General features: G+C 32.6%; 1 protein-coding gene and 1 long non-coding RNA gene across 4 annotated transcripts in view; one reads left to right on the top strand and one right to left on the bottom strand.

Annotated features, from left to right (window-relative positions):
* LOC126736855 (spermine oxidase-like) overlaps positions 1-22,174 on the bottom strand; it is a 413,704-nt gene that overhangs the window by 68,171 nt on the left and 323,359 nt on the right. The window lies entirely within an intron of this gene.
* On the top strand, positions 10,934-11,535 carry LOC126736872 (uncharacterized). The gene is made up of 2 exons (XR_007660809.1): positions 10,934-11,116; positions 11,383-11,535. It is a non-coding gene; the product is annotated as an uncharacterized LOC126736872 (long non-coding RNA).

Raw genomic sequence — 22,174 nt, 5'->3', positions numbered from 1 at the left:
AATAAGACGGTTAGCAAAAATATTCTGAGGTTTCAGGCTAGATCTCAGGTCTAAATCAGGGACGATTTGGATAGCAGGAATAACTTGGTTTTGCAAGAAGCAACACTGAAAATGGTATTTTTTGGAGTTTAAAGTACCGCCAATTAAAAAGTGGCTCTATAATATGGCGCCCAAAATACTACTCCAAACATTCAATTTTTGAGGTTATTGAGTACGGAATTAAAAACTTTTATACTCATTTTCCCGAGGCCAATATCGAGCAATGGAAAGATTGTATTTTCCATGTAATGGAAAAGAAGATTCACCTGAAAATATAATATTTCGTAATAAATTTTCATTTTTATTTGTATTTTCCATCATGGTTTTACAAAATTTCATTCTTTGCCACTGGTCTTCGAGAAATATCTCCTGAGTTTTGAAATATTTAAAGTATTTGTAGGTATATTTTTTCCAAATACTGGTATCAGTCTTATGGTCTATACCCAGTTTCTCTCGAACAGTTCTATTTGATTAGATTAAATACACTTTTAGATATAACTATAAATTATCTTTCCCAATCATTTTTGTTCGCTTTTGCATGGAAGATTCTTGCACTTTAGTTTGGCATTTATGGCAATCTTGAAGACAAAAGAATGTCTTAAAATTCGAAACTACATTTAAAATTATATTTTCCCAAAGAATTAGTCTATTTTCAAATGTAATTAAAAGAAAATCCCTACATTGTACTATCGAATTTAATAGTACAGCAGCGTCCAGACACAGCAAAATGAAGCATGACGAACGTTTATTAATCCATATAAACTAAACAGCGTTGAAAAAAAAATGGATTAAAGGATCATTTTTTTTGGCATCTTAACAAAGTTAGAGGTTATTGAGGCCATAAAATAAGCAAAATTTAAAAAATAAATCTAAATTCAAATTTACTCTAAGAAGTGATAAATATAAAGGTAAGAACTAGCGAATTAGAGAAAGAAGGTGATAGAGGAAAAGAAAAGAAAAAGAGGGAAAATCAGAGAAGAAGAAGAGAAGCACTGTAGTTGCTTATTAGGTATTAGATATAAACAATAAACTTTTTCCAGATCATACCCTTAAATGATCTCACAGATGGAACCAAATCCAAGAGTTTATATTTAATAATCAGGCTTACAGTATTATAAGAAAACAAACATTTTAACATTTATTTATTATGATTTATCAATATCAACAAGATATCTAGGTCTAATGTTTACTGTATGTTCTGATGTTTTTAATTTTATTCTATTAAAAAGATATGTAGGGGAACGGTTTTTTAAGATTCTGTAGTAAATTGTAATGGAATGTAATTCTCTGCGTGTTTCCATATTAAGCCACTTAACATCCATTAATTTATATGAAATACTGTTGCGTCTACGGATGCCAAATATGAATTTTAGAAAAGAGTTTTTTAAAACCTTAATACGTCATTTAGCCACATTACCGAGGCATGGACCGTATTTTGTGTCACATAATTTGAAAAGAGACAAAATTAGAGATATAACATTTTTAGTTGCATAAGCTCTTCTGATTTTTGAGGTAATATGTTTTGTAAAGCGTAATTTATGATCTATAATTAAACTTAGATTTCTTGCTTGATCTTTACACATTATTTTCTCGTTGCAAATTTAGATTATTCAATATATTTGATTGATGAGTATCACTGATTAAGAGAACTGCTATGAATTTTATTTATTTATTTATTTCAATATACGGCAGAGCCAGTCTACAAAAACAAGATAGATAATACAAAATACTAGACAATATAACAATATAAATACAATACTAGAATTACAAAAAATATATACCAAGATAAAACCTCTGAAAAACAATCATCAACAGGGCTAAAAACTTAACTAAAAACTTAACACTATCCAAGGAACGTAGGTTAAAGTATAAGATTATTTATTTTTAATTTGAATGACCGTAAGCCGCCGGAAAATGGATCCAAACTATTATCATTAAAGAAACGCAAGGTCCTAGTCAGTGGAGAAAAAACCCATAGTTGGTCGAATGAAAGGGTAAACAAAACATAGAAGAGTTGATCCTTCTTTGACAGGTGTTACAAGGAATTGCTTCCAAGATGGTAGGACAATGATATAAACCATTTAAGATCTTATAAAACGTTAAACCATCAGAATAATGCCGTCTGACTTCAAAATTAGGGATATTAAATTAGACACTGAGCATTATAGTCGATGTAATAATTACGAAAAATATTTACTTCAGCTCTATAAGCAAGGGATCTTAAGAATCTTCTTTGTACAGTCTCAAGGCGTTCAATATGAGAATCATAATAAGGGGACCAAATTACAGACGCATACTTAAGCACGGAACGTACCAAAGTGTAATAAAGTAATTTGAAACAATAAGGTGAAAGATGTACATTATTTCTAGTGATAAAACCAATAGTAGGCATACTCCTGTTAATAATATCCAAAATGTGCGGCAAAAAAGTTATCTTTGTATCAAAAAGAACACCTAAATCTTTAACTGTATCAACTGACTTGAGTTCGTCATTGTTGATTGTGTATTGATAATTAATAATTTTATTAGAACGACCAAACGAAATACATACACACTTCTTTACATTCAGTTCCAGACTATTGCTATTACACCACTCACTATTTAAATCCAATTGAAGTAGCTCAGCATCAAGATATGAATCAATGGCTTTATACAGTTTAAAATCATCAGCAAAAGCAAGATGTTTTGAATGAACAATTACATCACTCAAATCTCTTATGAACAAGTTAAAAAAGACCGGTCCAATATGCGAACCTTGAGGCACGCCTGAAGACACTTCAATACCATTAGAAATATAATTACTTATCCTGACCAACTGTGTGCGACCAGTCAAAAAACTGTGACAAAATTCGACCAAAGTCCTACCAAGGCCCATGGCCCCAAACTTCTGAACCAGATGTTCATGACCAACCCTATCAAAGGCCTTCGAGAAGTCTGTGTACATACTATCGACCTGTACAGACCTCTCAAAAGCACCAATCAACTCATATTGATAAGTCAACAGGTTAGTCACCGTAGATCTACCCTGACAAAAACCATGCTGATGATCACTAAGCAATCGCCTACAGTGCAACAAAAATCGCACAGAAAACAACCTGCCAAACAGCTTAGGAACTACAGACTGAATACACACACCTCTATAGTTACAAATATCAGTTCTATCGCTATTTTTATGAATTGGTGTTAAAAAGCTTACCTTCCAATAATCAGGAAATTTGCCTGATGTCAAGCAAAGATTGAAAAGGTGATGCAGAGGCTTTCTCAGAGTGCACAGACAGTTTTTAAGAAAAACAGATGGGACACCATCGGGGCCAAAAGAATGTTTGTTAGGAAGGCGTAAGATTTCATCAAATATACCCAATAAAGAAAAATAGATGCGATTTAAATCCAGACTGTAATCAAATTTATAGTCAGCAGCCTTGCGGACAGATTGCCTGTATGTAGTTAAATACCTAGCAAATAAGTTTACAATATCTTGACCACTACCAGCAACCTCGGCTTCCATATGCATGCTATTGGGGTATGAATCAGACCTACGTAATTTATTGATGTGTTTCCAAAATGAAGAAGGATCATGAGAAATTTTAGTATTTAATCTTTCAATATATGACCTAAAACATTCATCATGAAGAGTTTTACATTTATTCCTCAAATTTGAAAAATTAACATAATCCATGGGATCCTTGCTATTTTTGAATTTTGTGTGAGCAATCTTTTTTTGAATAACAAGATTCTGTAATTTTCTACTAAACCAAGTGGGAAAATTAGATGATTTAAAATGTTTAATTGGAACAAACATCTCAATAGCAAAATAGAGAGCATTGTACAAAATATCAATGCATTTATTAATATCCTTTTGATTAAAAGCAGTATCCCAATTCATGCAAGCAAGGTAATTATTAATGGCAACAAAATCACAGTTTACAAAATCATAATAATAAACATCATACTTAAGACTGAAATCACAATTAATAGGAATACTTATTTCATAAGTAGGATGATGGTTTGATGCCGGTGATAAATTTTCAGTGGCATATATGACTTCAACATTTGACAAACTTGAGAAAAACAGATCAAGGAATGTACCAAACAAATTTGGCAAGCCATTCACCTGCTTAAGATTAAGATAGTTACAACAACTACATAGCACATTAAAATTTGCAGATGTTATGGACTTAGCCGTCTCAACATACAGTCTGTTCACAGACTTCCTTCATACCGCATGTGGCAGATTAAAATCACCACACAATAGAATATCACAACTAGTAAGAACACTCACAAGATCCATGGATGTCGAGGCAAATTCCTCATAAATTGATAAAGGAGAAGCAGGAGGGATGTAGACAGCACCAAAAATGATATTCTTGTCAAGCACAAAGATGAGTTCCAGGGTTGAATCACTGGTCTGTAATAACCTGGCTTTAAAACATTTACGAACAGCAATCAAAGTGCCACCACCCCTTTGCCTCCCCGTATTTGTGTAACTCCGAGTAGAGAAAATCTTCATTAAGCCAAGACTCCACCAAAATTACAACATCATATATGCAACTGTTACAGCATTTCGCAGATCAGCTATTTTAGTTCGTAAACCACCCGCATTATAAAAGTATACATTTAGTTTTTTGGAGTTTTCTTAATAACATTATTCCTCTTTTATTGGACCACCTTATTATTTATTAATATTATTAGGAATGCCATTAAAATATTGTATGCATAAGTTCTGTTCTGTACGTGAGCGCAAAGTAAGTTCTTCATAAGCATTTTTTACTTGCTTACATTGAATAGGTGTTAGGTCAGCTTTTATTTTTATTTTAATTTGAAAATTATCAAGTGATTTACGATTTTTTAAAACAGAGGATGCCAGCTCACTATTAGGGAAAACCACTCTTAAAGGTCTCAATTTGTCTTTGTTCAATTTGCCTAGACGATAGGCTTTAAAACTTGGACAGGTAATATTTAGTTTTAGAAAGCACTATACTTCTTGTCGTGATCTAAACGAACTTTATTAGATTATTTTTAGATTCTTCAGCATTACTCTCAGGGACATCATAAAAGATAACATTCCTGGATCTGGAAGCTCTTTCGTGCATTTCCTCGTAAATCTCTGCAGGGGTCTGCTCAGCAGCCATGTTAGTCTTACTTACCCCCTGAGATTTTAATTGATCCAACTCATACTTAAGGTCTTGAACCTCAGATCTAAGCTCAGATACCACTGAGCCAAGGTCGCCTGTCTGAATAGCCTTAATTTCATCCAACAGACATGTCAAATTAGTGTTCTGATCGTTAATAGCATTAAAAATATTTAGTATGATCAAAACAACATCCGACATCTCAATATTCTGTTTGTTTACTAGACTATCTTGAATTTTCTCTCCAAACCTCGAAAAGTCATCATCACGACGACATTTACAACAACTACTCACGTCGGCCATCTTGGATGAATATTGAGTAGGGTTAAGTCTCAATATAGTTTACTGCCTTTCAGTATAGTTTTTTTATGTAATTTACTGTTCTGGTATATTAAAGTTGTGCAATGTTAAAATAGTTAAGAATTCTGGTAAGTACAATGCTTATGCGCAAATGTATCATTCCGTGTCTAAAAGCCTGCCATCGACTGGTACTATATTTAACATTGATGGTTAGATTTTCAAAAATAACTCACTTCAGCTTTCCGTCTGACTGAATTTAGTATCGATATGCTACATCCAATAAAAAGAATAGGAGCCTATCGTAATAACAAATATAGTATAACAAATAGATGAAAATATCGGCAAGAGCAATGGTATAGTTATTATATATTGGTAATGTTATGATAATATAATGGTATAGTTCGTGCTCTAGACAGTGAAAACGTCTTCTAAGTAGGTTCTAACAAAGACAAAATACAGTATTTAACAACATTAATAGTAATAACATTTCTAGTGCTGGCCTACTTTATAGGTGCAGTAAAATCTAGGTTGAAATCCGCCATCCTATAACTATGAGCAGTAAAATGTAAAGATGAAAAATCTCAATTCTATAATCTTTAGCTTACACATGACAAATACACGTTTTATGAAAAAAATATTATTTTCTTTAGTGATATATATACAATGTAGTCATCAAAGCTTTGAGTGATTTTAGTTAAAATAATTTTTTATCTATCCTTGAGATTTCCTGCTATAATTTTCATAAATTTGGATTAAAGAGAGTAAAGTTGGTTAAACTAAGGAAGAAAAGACAAAAATGGTGAGACCTAAGATAAAGATGATTGGAACACGATTAAAATGTAATTTACTCAGATTTTTTAAATAAATAATATAATTTTTATTTGGTATTATTTTTGGTATTTATTGCATCTATAAATACATTTAAAAAAAATATCAACACTAAACGCTTATAGTTATTATTGGGGTTCAACCTCATTTTATTTATTCTAAATGTAAAAGAAATAATCAAGTGATTAGAGATATCTTACTAAGGCCAATAAATATGTTGAATTAAAAGTAATATGTCATTATAAAATTGATTTAAAAATACGGTAGCACTAGAAGCAATGGAACGGAGGTAACTCCTTCAGTTTTTTAAAGCTTATTTTCTAATATTTTATTCTTATAAAACGCCCTTTCAGCTAAGACTATTCAAATTCCTCTTTCATCCAAGTCCAATCAGATCCGCTATTATCCTTTTAACCCCAAACAGCTATGAAGCCGCCTTTTCTATAGAGGAGCCTGAGAACAATTATTTGGTTTAGACTTGTTCTCTGTTTTAGTGACCTATTTGCCTCTTACTGATTTTGAATAACTTTGATTATTTTGTTCTGAAACTCATCATTATCCAACAGATTTCCTTTTAAGTCCATATCAGCATATCGCTGCAATTGTCTACCGTTTAAACTGATTATTGGCTCTTGGATGACCCTTTAAGATTGCTATGGCTTAGGTTATATACTGTCTATATTGTTATGTCTAGATTAACAAATTTATTTGTTTACAAGATAGTTGCATGTCAGTAGCTCGTTCCAGATAGCCCTTCGTTGGCGATTCTGAAGCCGACGCTGCGCTATTTCGGGTCATTCTTTCCTACTTAAAACTTGTTCACTCAAAGGGCTCATACCTTTTCGCCATCTTAAATAGAGAAATGTGCTTCTGCTTTCGGAGCTAATACGGAAACACAACATTAAAAAATTACCTTCCTTACTCTAAAGATATAATTGAACAAGTAAACATTGTACGCACTTACGATAATACTTTAAGTTACATGTAGCAAATTAAAAGCTTTATATAAAAAGTGTGGGGAAAGAAACCAAATAAATACCTCAACTTTAAAAGTGAAAGTACAAAAGCCTTGCAAAAATTACCACCGGAACTTATGATAAAATATCATCGGCTCTGCACTCAATAAGTCCCTTTATTTAACAGAGAAGCTACGTTTCACCCGAATATCTCAATCTATTATGTAAAACAACTGTGAAAATGCCGGGTTTGTTAGGTAAACAAATATATCTATATGCATAGTCTAGACTAAAAAAATATTTGTATAGTGGATCCACATAAATTTACTGGAGTGATATGAATCTTATTAACTTTAGGTAAGTAAGGTATAGGCTGAAAATCGTGAGGTTTCAGAATAGCAACAAATAAATCAAAACAACAAATCTCCATCGTGAGAAGCATTTAAAATTACTTTGCGAGAACAATAGCCTAAAATTAGTCGAGCGAATATTCGAAATGTAATTTGAATCATGCCCCAAAGGCAAGAAGCGGTAGTTAATATTCGTAATGTTCATTGCTATGAACTTCATTTAGTCAAAATATTACTTGATCCTAAAAGCAATAGGCTGTATTTTATTCCACTAAGTTTTACATAAAAATAACATTTTTTAGATTCTCGGTTTAGTATACAGAGAAAATAAAATCCTAAAATTTGTGTAATTAGATATTTCTAAATTTTTAAGCCATTTTGTTTGTTTTGACTGCAAAAATATGTATTATACATCATTTAATAAGTTAAAAGTAAATCTAAAAGTTATTTTAGTATGATTTTAATGAAGTCTTAGTTAATGAAGAAACTTAACTGCCAAAGAACAAAGCATAAACATGAGAGCTACGATTCCTTCTAAAGGCTTTAGGAAAGATGAGTAGGTCGAGAATCATTTAATAAAATCTACTAAAATAAAGGTAATACTAGCTGACCTTATAAATCATTTAACTTAAAGACCTCTCGTAAAAGCTCGAATTAAGTTTTCAAGATATTTTATTTGAAATTGTAGTGCCGTGGGCCGCTATTTACGAGGTATGTCCAGAAAGTAAGTTTCGTTTGGTAATAAAAATAAATTGTGTACATATACAGGAAACATATTTATTGCAAAAAAATCTTCAACTCTTAAACTATTTTTCCACATAACTGTCGAAATTTTGCAGGCATTTCTCATAGGGTGACACAAGTTTTTTTATGTCTTATTCATAGAAAGTTGCCGCCTGTGTCTTCACCCAGATGAAAACATATTCCTTCAGCTCTTCGTCACTGTTAAAGTATTGACCTTCAAGAAAAGACTCACGGCGGTCAGGGCTAAACGGAGAATGGTCAAACACGTCCTAGCTAAATCCCTGTATAAGGTTTCTCATCACATTTGCAGTGTGTGATCGTGCAGTGTCGTGAAGAAAAACAACACTTTTTGACAGAAATCCTCGGCGTTTATTCTGTAGCGCGCGGCGCAATTTGCTAAGTGTCTCGCAGTAAACCTCTGCATTAATTCAGTAAGATGCCTTTCCTGTCCCAAAACACTGTGCACCTGATTTTTCGAAGTGTCAAGATTTGTTTCGCCTTAACCCTTGATGGAGATGAAGTGTGCCTCCATTCCATTGATTGCCGCTTAGTTTCAGGAGTATCATAAAAAACTCAAGTTTCATCTTTTGTGACTAACTGTGACAGAAATTTTCGCCGCATTCATCATAACGGATTAAAAATTAAAGTGCACTACCCATCTGTTTTGTTGTGTGTTCCTCAGTAAGAATTTTTGGTACCGAACGTGAGCAAAGGTTGCGAAATTTCAGTTTTTCGGTAACAATTTCCTGAATTAGTGATCGTAAGATTTGGGAAAGTTCCACAGCAAGAGCACTAATTATAAACTTACCGTTTTCCTTAAACTTTTCATCAGTCGCTCAAACCAGGTCTTCTAAAATCAAAGATGGACGTCCACTTCGTTCTTCATCGTGCAATTCACTACGCCCTTTATTGATTGAACTGTTGGATCCATCTTCTTACCATTGAAAGTGATGTGTGATCACGTTTTGTCCGTAAACTTCACAAATTTGCCCATAAACTTCAATTGGTTTCACTTTCCTAGCATTCAGAAAACGAATCACAGATCTAATTTCAGAACCGGCGGGATTTTTAATCAACACCGACATTGTAAATAAACACAACAATGCATACGTGGCTGACAGTGTTCTCAAACTGGCGCATGGTTCTTCTTCTTGATATAGAGCGTTTGTCGCGCATGCGCGAAACTGCGATTGCAGCGCTGCAGCGGATATAAATAGAAAGGAAACTTACTTTCTGGACGTACCTCGTACATAGTAAGCTGTTATGCGTATAGGTCTTCTAATAGACCCGTCGTGCCCCACCAAGGGTTAGCAGAGCCTTGAAACCTAAGTTGTTGTAAGTAAGTTGTTGAGCCAATAGCCTTGAAAAAAACGATAAAGCTTATGGTTTAAATGACTTAAAGTCGCTTGGCACAGGGTTGGTGTTACCCAAGAATTTGAACGCAGCACGCGTGCGTAGTGCTGGCTCCCGATAATGCGGTGTACAGTTTCATTCTCCTGTTAGCCGTGATGGCGACTTAAATGCCGAGTTAAAAAACTTTTCGCGTCTTTTTAGGCGCCATAGATTTCTGGTGAAACAGACAGAATCCATGTAAGCCTTAGTCTGTAGCCTGCGAGGTGCTTCCTTCTCATGCGAGATGCTTCCTTCTATTTTCGGAGGGTTCACTTATCCAGCAAACTTTTTATTGATGCAGGTGCTACAGATTTAGCTATACTAATTATGGGTTCAGGCCCCACCCCTTGATATATTTGGATATGCGAGTCCGCGTCCTCGTTTCAATATTTTTTTTTTGAATTAATTTATTTAACCACAATAATACAATGTATAACGAGTTTTAACAATTTCTACAATCAGTGTTTGAAAACACTGGCCCCGAGAATAACAAAACAGTAATTAATTATCTATAGTAAACAAATGTTGCAATGTTGCTTATAATTTTTTAAACATAAATTAATTAACATTTTTTAAATCTTTTAATTTTTTAACAAAAAATTTATAGTTATTTATATCTTTTATACAATGAGGTAAACTATTAAATGTTTTAATTGCATCTGTAATTGGATTTCTTAAACCTATGTTAGTTCTTGTAGAAACTTGATAAACATTATTTAGTGATCTTGTTTGATGATTATGTACATTATGGTAAAACATAATATTTATCTTACTTTTTTGTCTGTTGTTTATAATTTCATATACAAGTTTACATTGTTCTATCTCCAATATCACTTTTAATTTGTTTAAACTTAAATTTGAATAAATTGTATTAGAACTTGTAAGCCAATCAAAATTAAACAAAATTTTCAAAATTTTATTTTGCAAAATTTGAGCCTTATTAAAATTAACTTCACCGCACATACCCCATACTGGCAAGAGGTACCTAAAATGTGTGAGAAAGAAGGCATTATAAATTTGAAATTTACTTTTTTCAGACAAATAATCTCTACTCCTATATAAGGCAGATAGCATTGGAACTGTTTTATCAAAAATTTTGTTTAAGTGTAGTGACCAATTTAAATTTTCATCTATTTGCAAACCTAAATATTTTATATTCGACACTTTTTCTAATATTACAGTATTATTATTAATATTTAGATTATTGCTGACTGACTTATTTTTTTGTTTGAATATCATGTATTTGGTTTTCTCAATGTTAATTTTTAATTTATTTGAAAACAGCCATTTAAGATAACATTTTAGGTCATTATTAATAAGTTGTGTTAAAGAAGTTTCATCTGTTCCAGCATATACCAGTACAGTGTCATCTGCAAAGGTAAAATATCTTGCTTTTAGCTTGGCTAACTTGAGATTCAGTATAAAGATTAGATAAAGAATATATAAGAGAGGTCCAAGAACGGATCCCTGTGGTACCCCGTAGGTGTTAGATAACCATTCACTAATAATATTGTCAAGCTTTACGTACTGTTTTCTGTCATACAAATATGTTTTAATTAAGCTGTACAATACATTTTTAAATCCCATTTTAAATAATTTGTCTAAAAGAATGTCTATGCTTACTACATCAAAGGCTTTTTTTAGGTCTATGAAGACAGCTATAACTATTTGTTGTTTATCTAATGCCATTGAAATACAGTCTACAAAATCCACAACCGCACCAAGTGTACTACTGTTCTTTATAAAGCCATATTGATATTTATCATTCAATAGATTGCAAGAGTTAATGAAAGATAACATTCTATTTTTTATTATTTTTTCAAGAATCTTGGAGAATACACTAACGACTGAAATGGGCCTGTAGTTATTCATATATCTTTTATTACCTGACTTAAAAAAAGGTGTAATTTTACTTATTTTTAACTCTGATGGGAAAATCCCTTTTTGTATAGTTTTATTAATTAACCGTACCAAAACAGGTATTATGTATTCTCCAAGATTATGTATGTCCCTAACCGTAATATCGTCATATCCAGGTGCTGAGTTTATTTTTAGTTCTTTTAAAATTTCTGATATTTCCTCTTTATTAGTTAATGTTATAGAAATAGAACTATCATTGTAGACTTCATCAATAGAAAAAATCTCGTTTGATAGTTGAATCTCCGTTTCCAAATCTTTAACTATTGATTCACCGACCTGAGAAAAATACGTATTTAAATTATTTGCAATGTCAAGCTGAGAATTAATAATGTTATTTTCAATTATTAATTCATTAATTATTACTTTAGATTTTTTATTTTTTATTAAGCTGTTGATAAATGCCCATTGCTTTTTAACATTATCTCCAGTCAAATTCCATTGGGTTTGAAAATACCTATTTTTAAAAGCACGTATTTTATTATTAATTTTATTTTTTATGTTTTTAAATTCAGAGATAATAGTTAGGTTTTCGGGTTGGTTAATTTTCTTTTTGTATATTTTATCTCTTTTTTTGATAAGCTCAAGAAGTTCAATATTTATCCAGGTGTTATTTTTTCGTATTCTTAATTTTTTTGTATATTGAGATTTATTTTTACATTCATTAATTAAATTAATTAATTCTTGAAAAGTTGTTACGTTAATGCTTAATATTTTTTGTATAAATAGGTTTACAAATTTTTTATAATCTACAGATTTGACTTCATAATCTACTTTTGGTTTATAAAATTGCACCGGTGTTTTAATATCAAGCAATATAAGTTTGTGATCTGAAATTGCATTTTCTTTAACATTAACTTTACAACTTAAATTACCACTATAATCGCTAAGAACATGGTCTATAAGAGATTTTGATAAACTGGTAACTCTAGTAGCGCATTCCTCATTTATCGAGTTATTAATTTTAAAATTGTTTAATGCTATTAAATCTTTGTACTCTTTGGTTACTTGCGAAACATCAAGCAAATTAATATTCATATCTCCAACAACTAAATAATTTTTAGGGTGAGTACGCATAATATATTCTAAATATGGGAAAAAATTACCACTATTAACAGTGGGTGGTTTATATATAACACTTATTTTTAAGTTTTGTTCCCCTAAGCTAATACATATCCAGTTTATTAACTCACCCTTCCTTGATTTCTCAATTTCACGAAACTTAATAGATTTTTTCACATAAATTGACACACCACCCCCCCCTACCAGCTCTGCAGGCATGAACAGCATTAAAACCATCCAACTCAAACAGAAATGTTTCACTTTCTTCTAACCATGTTTCAGCTGCCAATAGTACATCCCAATTTTCACTCACAACCAAACACTGCACCAGATCCAGCCTAATATAATAGCCTTAATAGCAGCCCTCGTATGCGAGCAGATAATACGACTGTAATGCAGTATCCGTAGCTTCTCTCTGCATGTCAATATAGCAAAAATTTTGCCCTGGAAGAGTACCGTGCTCCCCCAGCAAGTATGCCCTAACTCCTTCTAGATCTATCTGTATACTAGATGGTCCCCTGGTTTAACAATATAGGCTCATTGGAGTGCTGCCACTACTTCTCTCTGCCTGCGATGTGAGGCATAATAAATTTAAAAAATATATAAATAAAATTTAATAAATATATAAATTGCTCACAATTCACTCCTTCAGGTGCCATATAGTCACATATAGTGCCCATCCCATGGTGAGGACATTCCTGTACAGCCTGTGAGCAGATTTTTACATGACCAGTCTCACCAACCCGTAGTTTATCTAGGACAGGCGCAGTCCTATTGCCCCGAATTGCACCATAAAAGTCTCAAGCGCTTTAGTTGGCTCTGTTCATATGGAATCCATTATGCTGAGGCATGCAAGGCGTTGGACTCTATCCAGTTACGCCCAAATTTTTGCTTTTTTCGTACATAACCACCAAAAGATAGCGCCGTATATGAAAAGACGTTTGACAATTAATAAATAGATCCAGTGCAGGATCCTAGAGCACAGACTCCAGATCCTGCCAAAAGCTCTCCTGTAAACCCATAGCGCGTAGGTAGGCTTCTTATTTCTGATGTCTGCTTGATCGTACTAGGAGAGTGGAATCTTGACGTAATATGATGCAATTTCGCGAGATTAAGGTAAATTAAAACTGCGTAGAGTGTCCTACATAAATAATGTAGTTTTGTAATTGAGATGAGAAATATATATGGTAACGTTTTGCTTCTAATAATTCCAAGGAGCAGCAAAATGATTAAGTAGTAAGATTTAAGAACAAATCTATCTGCAGGCCATATCCTGAGTAAAAAATCAAAGTAGTAGCAAAACTATGTAATTAAAACTGTCAATTGTCTTTTGAAACAGCAGCTTGGGCAACATGAATCCCAAAATCAGGAAGCTATTAGACAAACCTAAATATTATGACAATCCACCCCTTTAAAATAAAAGTAAATATAAGTTATATATATATAACATTGAAAAACTACATGGAAGGCATACTAAGGTTAAGCGTACTACTTTGGGCTCGTTACTACTAGGATATTAATAATATGTATGATCTGCACACAAAAAACAAACTGACAGCAAATCTAAAACTGTCCTAGCGGACCGACCATAAATCGTAGTCAATGCATACCTGCCGTTAATTATCTGATTTATGGTTTTCGGATAGATACGACATTTGCCAGGCAACTCTATTAGGTTTAATATATACGTTCAGTTATATTAAACATAAATAAAGTTAAATAAAACTTATATAAAAGTGTTGCAAGAAAAGTACCCAGTATAAAAAATAAAACATTTGTGTAAATGGTGAAACAGGTGAAAGTAATCTAAAAATTATTTGAGCGTGAACCATGAATGTTTCTTGCTTTTGCGTAATTTAGTTACACCGCATATTACCTAGAAGGCTACAGTAATGAAACAAATCATTGTTTCAAGGGAAAGAATGTTAATAAAATTCATACATTTTTACAAAAAAAAATACAAATTTAAAATAAAAATATTATACAGTGGATTATGGCAGATAGTGGTATCAAAGGGTTTAAATTGCCTCTAGCTAGCCCCCGAGAGTAGTGTAACTTATACATATAGGCTGTATGTATTTGCCACCTACTTTGAATACCTTCTGGAATGACACTCACATCTTGCGTATTATGGCTTTGAAAGTGACGTAAAATCTAAAGCAAAAAATAAAATGAATTTAAATTCATTTAATATATTTCTTGCTTTCCAAAATAACTATTCAAATAAAATTTATAAAAAATAAATAAATGAACCAAAATAAATACTAAGAAATTAAAAGTGAAACTACAGTACGCCTATTTATTAAGTGTAGACAAATCTATTAAACTAGAATGTAAATTTTTTGAAAACTTGGACACCTCGTTACCTTGCATATACATACCTATATGCTCGGTTTACTGTACAAAAATTTATGACAACAAAATGCGTTTAAAAACTAAATAAAACCTGTAAAAATATGTGTAACGAATAACTTAAATTAACATCAAAATTTGGAAATAATGTGAGTGACCTTTGTTTTGTGCATGTAAAATAATTATACAGGGTCCTGCAACAGTGCGTCGGTTTTCCATAAAGCCTAAGCCATTCTTTTTATTTTATTTTTAAGACCGCCTTAGGCTACCTAGTATATGCGCTAAATATGGCTGCTTTGTCATGCGCAGGTTGACTGCAATAAATTTTTTTATAAAAAAAATCTAAAAATCATTTCATCTTGATACTAGAAATGTTAATTCAATGTCAATATTGGACTTAGTTGGGATTCTAGAAGAATGGGGAATTACTTTGACTTAAATTATTTCTTCTGTCATATACAGGGTGTTCGTAGTTAGCAATCATATTTTACGAATTTCAAAGCTCCATTTCTCCCGTTTTTTAAATAGAACACCCTATATATTTTTTATCCATTTAATGAAGATTTAATATTTATTTATTTATTTATTTATTTTATTTATTTATAACATTATATTATAGTTACACAGTTATAATAAGTTATTACAATATCAAAATTATGCAGTTATATTTCCCTAGATGCAAGCATCTGTATGGGAAGTAATAAATGAACAGTGTACAATAAACATTTTTCTTCTGTTCAACTTATTTAAAGAAAAAATATATACATTAATATGAGCTCCTAAGTATATTTATAAAATTATAACAGTGAGGTAATAAAGTACCTAAACAATTTAACAAGGGAAGGCATCTACTAATATTAGGATACAACATACTTAAACAGCTTAAACTTATTAAGATTGTTTACAATATATTCCTTCACTATTTTTGATTTTTTTTTATTTTTGATGTTTCTAATATGTTTAGATAATAAATTGTACAGTTTTGGTCCTATAAATTTAATGGATCTCTTTCCGAACTCACTATAGCATACAGGAAGAATTAGTTGATTATCTTCATTAGATCTAGTGTTTTGGTTATGGTTTATTGGATATCTAATATTTTCACGATTGTGTATGAAGCAACAAACAGTTATACAGAATAAAGTTCTTATGTTTATATAGGTTTCATTATAAATTTCTTTAGTAGGGTATAAGAATGGTTTTTTAAGGATTATTTTTAATATTTTATTCTGCATTATCTGAAAAGGATTTAAAGAATTATAATGCATACTGCCCCAGAGTAATATTCCATATCTTAGTATTGATTCCACTAAACTTTGGTATATGGTTATAAGCATATTTCTGTCTAAAATATTTCTAATAGTGTAAAATTTGAAGACTTAGAATTTAATTTTTTTGTTAAATGTGCAGTATGTATGTAAGTCCCATTTCATGTTACTATCAATGATAATTCCCAAATACTTTACATTTGATGCTTCCTGTATTTTATCTGGTAGATTTTGAATATCCAAGTGTGTGAACAATGGTCGATTTATTTTAGTCTTTGAGAATGCAATATAGTTGGTTTTTTGGACATTTAATGTTAATTTGTATATATCAAGCCATTTTTTTACAAGCATAATTCCAGTTTGAGCACATTTTTTTACTTCCTCCCACGTATCTCCGTCAAAAGTAACAAAAGTATCATCTGCGTATGAAATAGTTATACAATTTATGTTTAAAGTTGTAAGTGAGTTGATGTACAGAATAAACAACAGAGGTCCCAGAACGGTCCCCTGTGGAATCCCAATTTTCACTGTACATGGGTCACTTAAAGTGTCATCTATTTTAACGTACTGTTGCCGCTCCACAAGATAGTTCGCAAAGACCTGTAACACGGGCCCCCTCACCCCGTTTTTCTCGAGGACATCAAGAAGCTGTTTGTGGGGCACCGTGTCAAAGGCCTTCGCCAGATCCAAAAATACTGCTAAGCACTCTTTGTCAAAGTCCAATAATATATTATTACATGTTCAATGAGTTTGTGCATGGCATCGCCAGTACTCAAGCCCGAAGAAAAACCAAACTGGTTTTCAGACAAAAGTCCATTTTTATCCAAAAACCCGGCTAGTCGCTCCCTTACATCCTTACATGAACATTTTTTATTATGTAAACATAATAGCTATCTTTAGTCGTTTTTAAAATATTCACGATAATAATTAAACAAGCATATTAAAAATATTTATCATTTTATTATTATTACATTAAGTGTTCAATATGTCCTCCGTTTTGTTCAAAACATAAATTAATACGTTCCTGAAAACTTCTTTCTACTTGATGTAGCATTTGTGGAGTTACTTGAGCAAACGCATCCCATATTCTCTGCTCCATATCTATTGCCGTTGTAGGTGGATTTCTACTATAACCAATTTCTTTTACAAAACCCCATAAAAAATCTAATTTTGTTAGGTTAGGTGATCTGGCTGGCCAATTAATAGGTCCATTTCTTCCAATCCATTTTTCTTCAAAGGTTACATTTAAATATTCAGTGACATTTCGAGAAAAATGTGGATGAAACCACATTCGGTTTCTAGTAATTAATGGAACATTTACAAGTAATCTAGGCAGTTAATTTTGTAAATATTGAAGGTACATTTCTCCATTGAGATGACCAATAAAAAATAGGGACCGATAATGGTGCTCCCAATAATTCCACCCCACATATTTAATGTCCACCTATGCTGGTAGTCGATGTGCCGCATAAAATGGGGGTTTTCGAATGAATAATAATGAAAGTTATGTCTATTTACTGATCCGTTTTTATGAAATGTTGCCTCATCCGTAAATAGGACATTATTTAAAAACGTGGGGTCGTTTTGTAATTTATTTCTGCTCCAAGTACAAAATTCAAGTCGGTTTTGTATATCCCTATCAAAAAGTGCTTGATGTTCATGGATGTGGTATAGATGAAAATGATTCCTTTTTAAAATTCGTTGCACTGATCTTTCACTTATTCCAACTGCTGCTCCGATATTTGACTGAGTTAGGTGAGGATCTTCGGTTACCGTTAATAACACATCTAACTCTTGCTCCTAATTAGTAACAGGCCTCATTCTATCTTGCTTGGGGTAACAAACACTCCCTGTCTCCACAAATCTTGCTAGTAACCTTCTAAAAGATTTTTCTTCTGGACATCTATCAGGATAGCGCGCCCCATACATTCGAGAAGCTAAGAGGCAATTCTTTTCAGATTCCTCCAACACAAATATCATGTCAACAAGTTCGTCTTTGCTAAAATGCATTTTATAAGTATGCAATTTTCGTTCAGATTAGATTTCTGAAACAAAACTCCAAATTTCTTTTAAAAACAAAGTTACGATAATTCAAATAACTGAATACTTAAGCTGATAATACACATACAAAAATGATATTTTTACCAAAATGTCAAAAATTCATTAAGAGAAACGGGTGAAATATTTTGCTTGGCAACAAAAAAGGTATTAAAATACCTATTTTGTTAAGAATCCAGATTTCCTAGTTCTTATTTAAACATTTTATTATCTACGGATAATTATCGTGAATATTTTAAAAACGACTAAAGATAGCTAATACAGGGTGGCCATTTGAAAACGAAACAGAGCCTATTTTGGGTCCCTCAGAACATTTGCGAAAAAATCCTCGGACTCCATTTTTGAATTAAGGGGGAACCATTTTTTTGCTAGTTTCGCCCCCCTGAGGGAAAGCCTGATCGGGGGTGACAAGGGCCCCCAAAATTTTAATTTTTTTTTATGGGGCTATTTAAAAACTAAAATTTATGCTAGTCAGCCAACATCGCTAGATTATTTGCGACAAAGAATAATTGATGAATGTCGTCAAATCACACCAGAAATTTTGCAAAATGTACGGGAAAGGTTTGAACAAAACCTGTATTATTGTATGGAAGTCGAAGGCCAATATTTTAAACATTTACTTGATTGATTTTATCTTTAAGCCCTTTATTTAAAATTATACTTTATAAAATTTTTTTGTAACTTTTATTAGCCCCTGTATCGACTAGGCAAATAGTAACAATTTAAAACTTTAGGGTTATAATCCACATAAAAATACCTTCAAAATAAGGTATAACTCAACCCCCCGTTCCGTTTAAAATTTTGGGGGCCCTTGTCACCCCCGCTAGGGCTTTGCCCTCAGGGGGGCGAAACTAGCAAAAAAATGTTTCCCACTTGAATCAAAAATTGACGGGTCCGAGGATTTTTTCGCAAATGTTCTGAGGGACCCAAAATAGGCTCTGTTTCTGTCTGAACAGGTAAGAATTTTTTCAGGTCAGCAAAGCCTTAAAATAAAATCTAAAATAAGTGCAAACATTGAACTCATTACAAAAATGAGTTAACAATCTATCTTGTGGAAATCTAAATTCTAATGGCTTTTAAATGGGATGTTTAACACAAAAAACATAGAAAACCTTAAGAACTCTTAAGGCTATTTCTTTACAACTGGTCAAGACTATAAATTAAACTTACAAAAAAATCAGACCTATATATTATTTCCTACAAGAATCCGCTTAAGGCCAAACAACCAGGAGTTAACAACTTGACAATCCTTAGCTTCTACTAGGTAGTACTGTAAGATCTTAAGTATATACCAGCGACAGTAAAACTTAAAGAACAATGAGATCTTGAAAAGAAAATTAATATTTGACAGTAAATTTGTTTACAATTATATTGAAATGGAAATATTACACTGTATCTACAATGAAAAGAAAAAACATTTAATTTTGCTAAACCAACTATTGAAAACCTTACACCTATTGAAATGTTATTCTAATTTTTAGATCAACCTTGGCCAAGAAAAAAATTTTCTACGCATTTTTCACACGTGACAAAATCAAATATCTTGCAAATTTTTTTATGAATGTATAAAAATAGTACAGGCCTAAAATGCTACGATAGTAATAACAATGTCCGTCCATATTTATTAAATAAATAATGACAAATTCAATTCTAATTGAATCAAGTAATGTTTTATTTAATAAACAAAAAAAACTACTACATCGAATGTAGTTATTTATTTTATAAGCAACATTGAAAAGCATTATTTTGAGTATTTAGGAAAGCAATCACAAGCAGGGGATTACCTTTTAAGATTATAAAATTGGAGGTGGGGGGGGGGGGGGGGTGGGGGGGTAAAGAGGTAAGTGAAAACAAGTTACCAAAATAATAAATTACCAGGGACCGGTGTGCGTCTGCGCTACCAATTACCGTGTTTCCTTGATTATTAAGTTCAATAGAAGTTTTTGTAAGTAAAAATTATTATATTAAAGTATCCTGACTAGAGGTATCAGTAAGCCAGACCATGGTGCTAGAAAGGGAAACAATACCGAATACCAGAAGTTCCATTGATTGAATGGATAAAATGAGAGAGAAGTTTGCCGCAGGTCTTGCATCTTTTAAAGTAGAGCTAAACAAAAAATAAGCGGAACTAAATCATGATATAAGTGAGTAATATAATTTCCTCAATCTAAGTGAATGAAATTCGAAAAATCGTTTTTCGTTCGGAAGGTCTAGAAAAAGTAAAAAAAGAGGTAAGTATCGTAAAGAAAGAATTCTTTGAGATCCTTAAAACATATAAAAAATATTCTTATTCATTGTGTCGTAGAAATGGATGAAGGGATACTGTAGAGCAGATGAATTAAACCTAATTCCAACAAAAATAGGTAAACAAATTAAAACCAAAAACCAACGTCCATCAAAAACGTCCTAGACAGATTGTTATAATGATAATTTTGTTTTATCAGAATTAGCTGCGTGACGGAGTTTTTTTATAAAAAACGGCAACTCAAAGGTTCAAATTATATGTTTGACACCTTTTGAAAGTCGAATTAAATCTTTACGGGCAAACAAAGCAAAATTTTCAAAAAGGATATTGTAAAAGGGATGGTAAAAAGAATGTGATATGTCAAGGTTTGATATTGATAGTGAATTCGCTGAAACATCTAGAAACAATGAATTTTGGTGGGCAGCAGTAAAGTATCGCATTTATGAACCTGCATTTTAAAAGTCAAAACGCTACCTAAGGTAAGGTGCATTTGTTATCTGCTTGCTATTTTAAATAAAAATATTGGTTTGTTTTCATAAATCTGCAAAATACATGAGAACTGATTTCAGGAAATATTTGTTTTGAAGAAAGAGTTATAGATATAATTATAGTTTAAATAATCATTGACCTTGAATTTCTTTATTTTGCAAACGTTTTGAGTGTTCTTTATTATTTTATAAGTTTTTTATTTTTATTTATAGAATAGGGTTTACAAATCCTTTTATACCTTAAGACTGAACGGCATTTGAGCGGGTCTCTGGGACAGCGACGTGTTACATACCGGTCTGTCAAGACTGCGGGGTACCCCCTGACAAAGATCAGGGGTCTGCAAGCCATGCAAGCATCCTTCACGCGGTAACCCTATTGAAACTAAACTCCGCTGTTCTAGATTGAATGTCGATAATCTCTCGGTGGGCGGCACTTGCGGCTAACGGAATAGAAGACACTCTACTTCGACTATGCTTGGGTGTAACTCTGCTTTTTTTACTTATGATATTCGCTATCAGTCAGTCTGACCCACTGTTTTAGATTTCCCTTCTCTAACACTGCTACCCTCTTCTTTTCTTTCTCGGGATGGGGCTTCTGGGATATCGAGCTCAAGACAAGATGGAAGCTATTATGCTGAGGTCTGCATGGCACCTGAGCCCTTAAATCAGGTGTCTTGAACTATGCCTACGGAAAACCGGCCAAAATTCCGTAGTATTCATGCCTTGTTATTGCATGCGGAGGTCTGTCACAATCAACCAATTTTTCTTAGCTTCTCGCGGGACTTTTTGTGGAGAAACGATCCGAAAAAATTTAAGACCATAACGTGGCGGGCAATAGTCCCGATTCTTTCTTAGAGAAATCTTCGCGGGTGACGGATGAATTGCCTTCCGCACCACTACCGGTACCCGAAGGTACACCTGCAGAGGGCGTTATAAACTCTGCAATGGAGGTGGATCCGGTGGTAATGGCCGAGAGTCAGGGAGAGAACCCCTCCACTCCTAAACCCGAAGTTAGGGAGCAGCGAGGAGTTGCAAGACGCTCCCCG

This window comes from Anthonomus grandis, chromosome 5, assembly GCF_022605725.1.
Source record: "Anthonomus grandis grandis chromosome 5, icAntGran1.3, whole genome shotgun sequence".
Taxonomy (NCBI): domain Eukaryota; kingdom Metazoa; phylum Arthropoda; class Insecta; order Coleoptera; family Curculionidae; genus Anthonomus; species Anthonomus grandis.
Note: the sequence above shows the minus strand (reverse complement) of the source record. Positions and strands in the feature narration are given on the sequence as shown.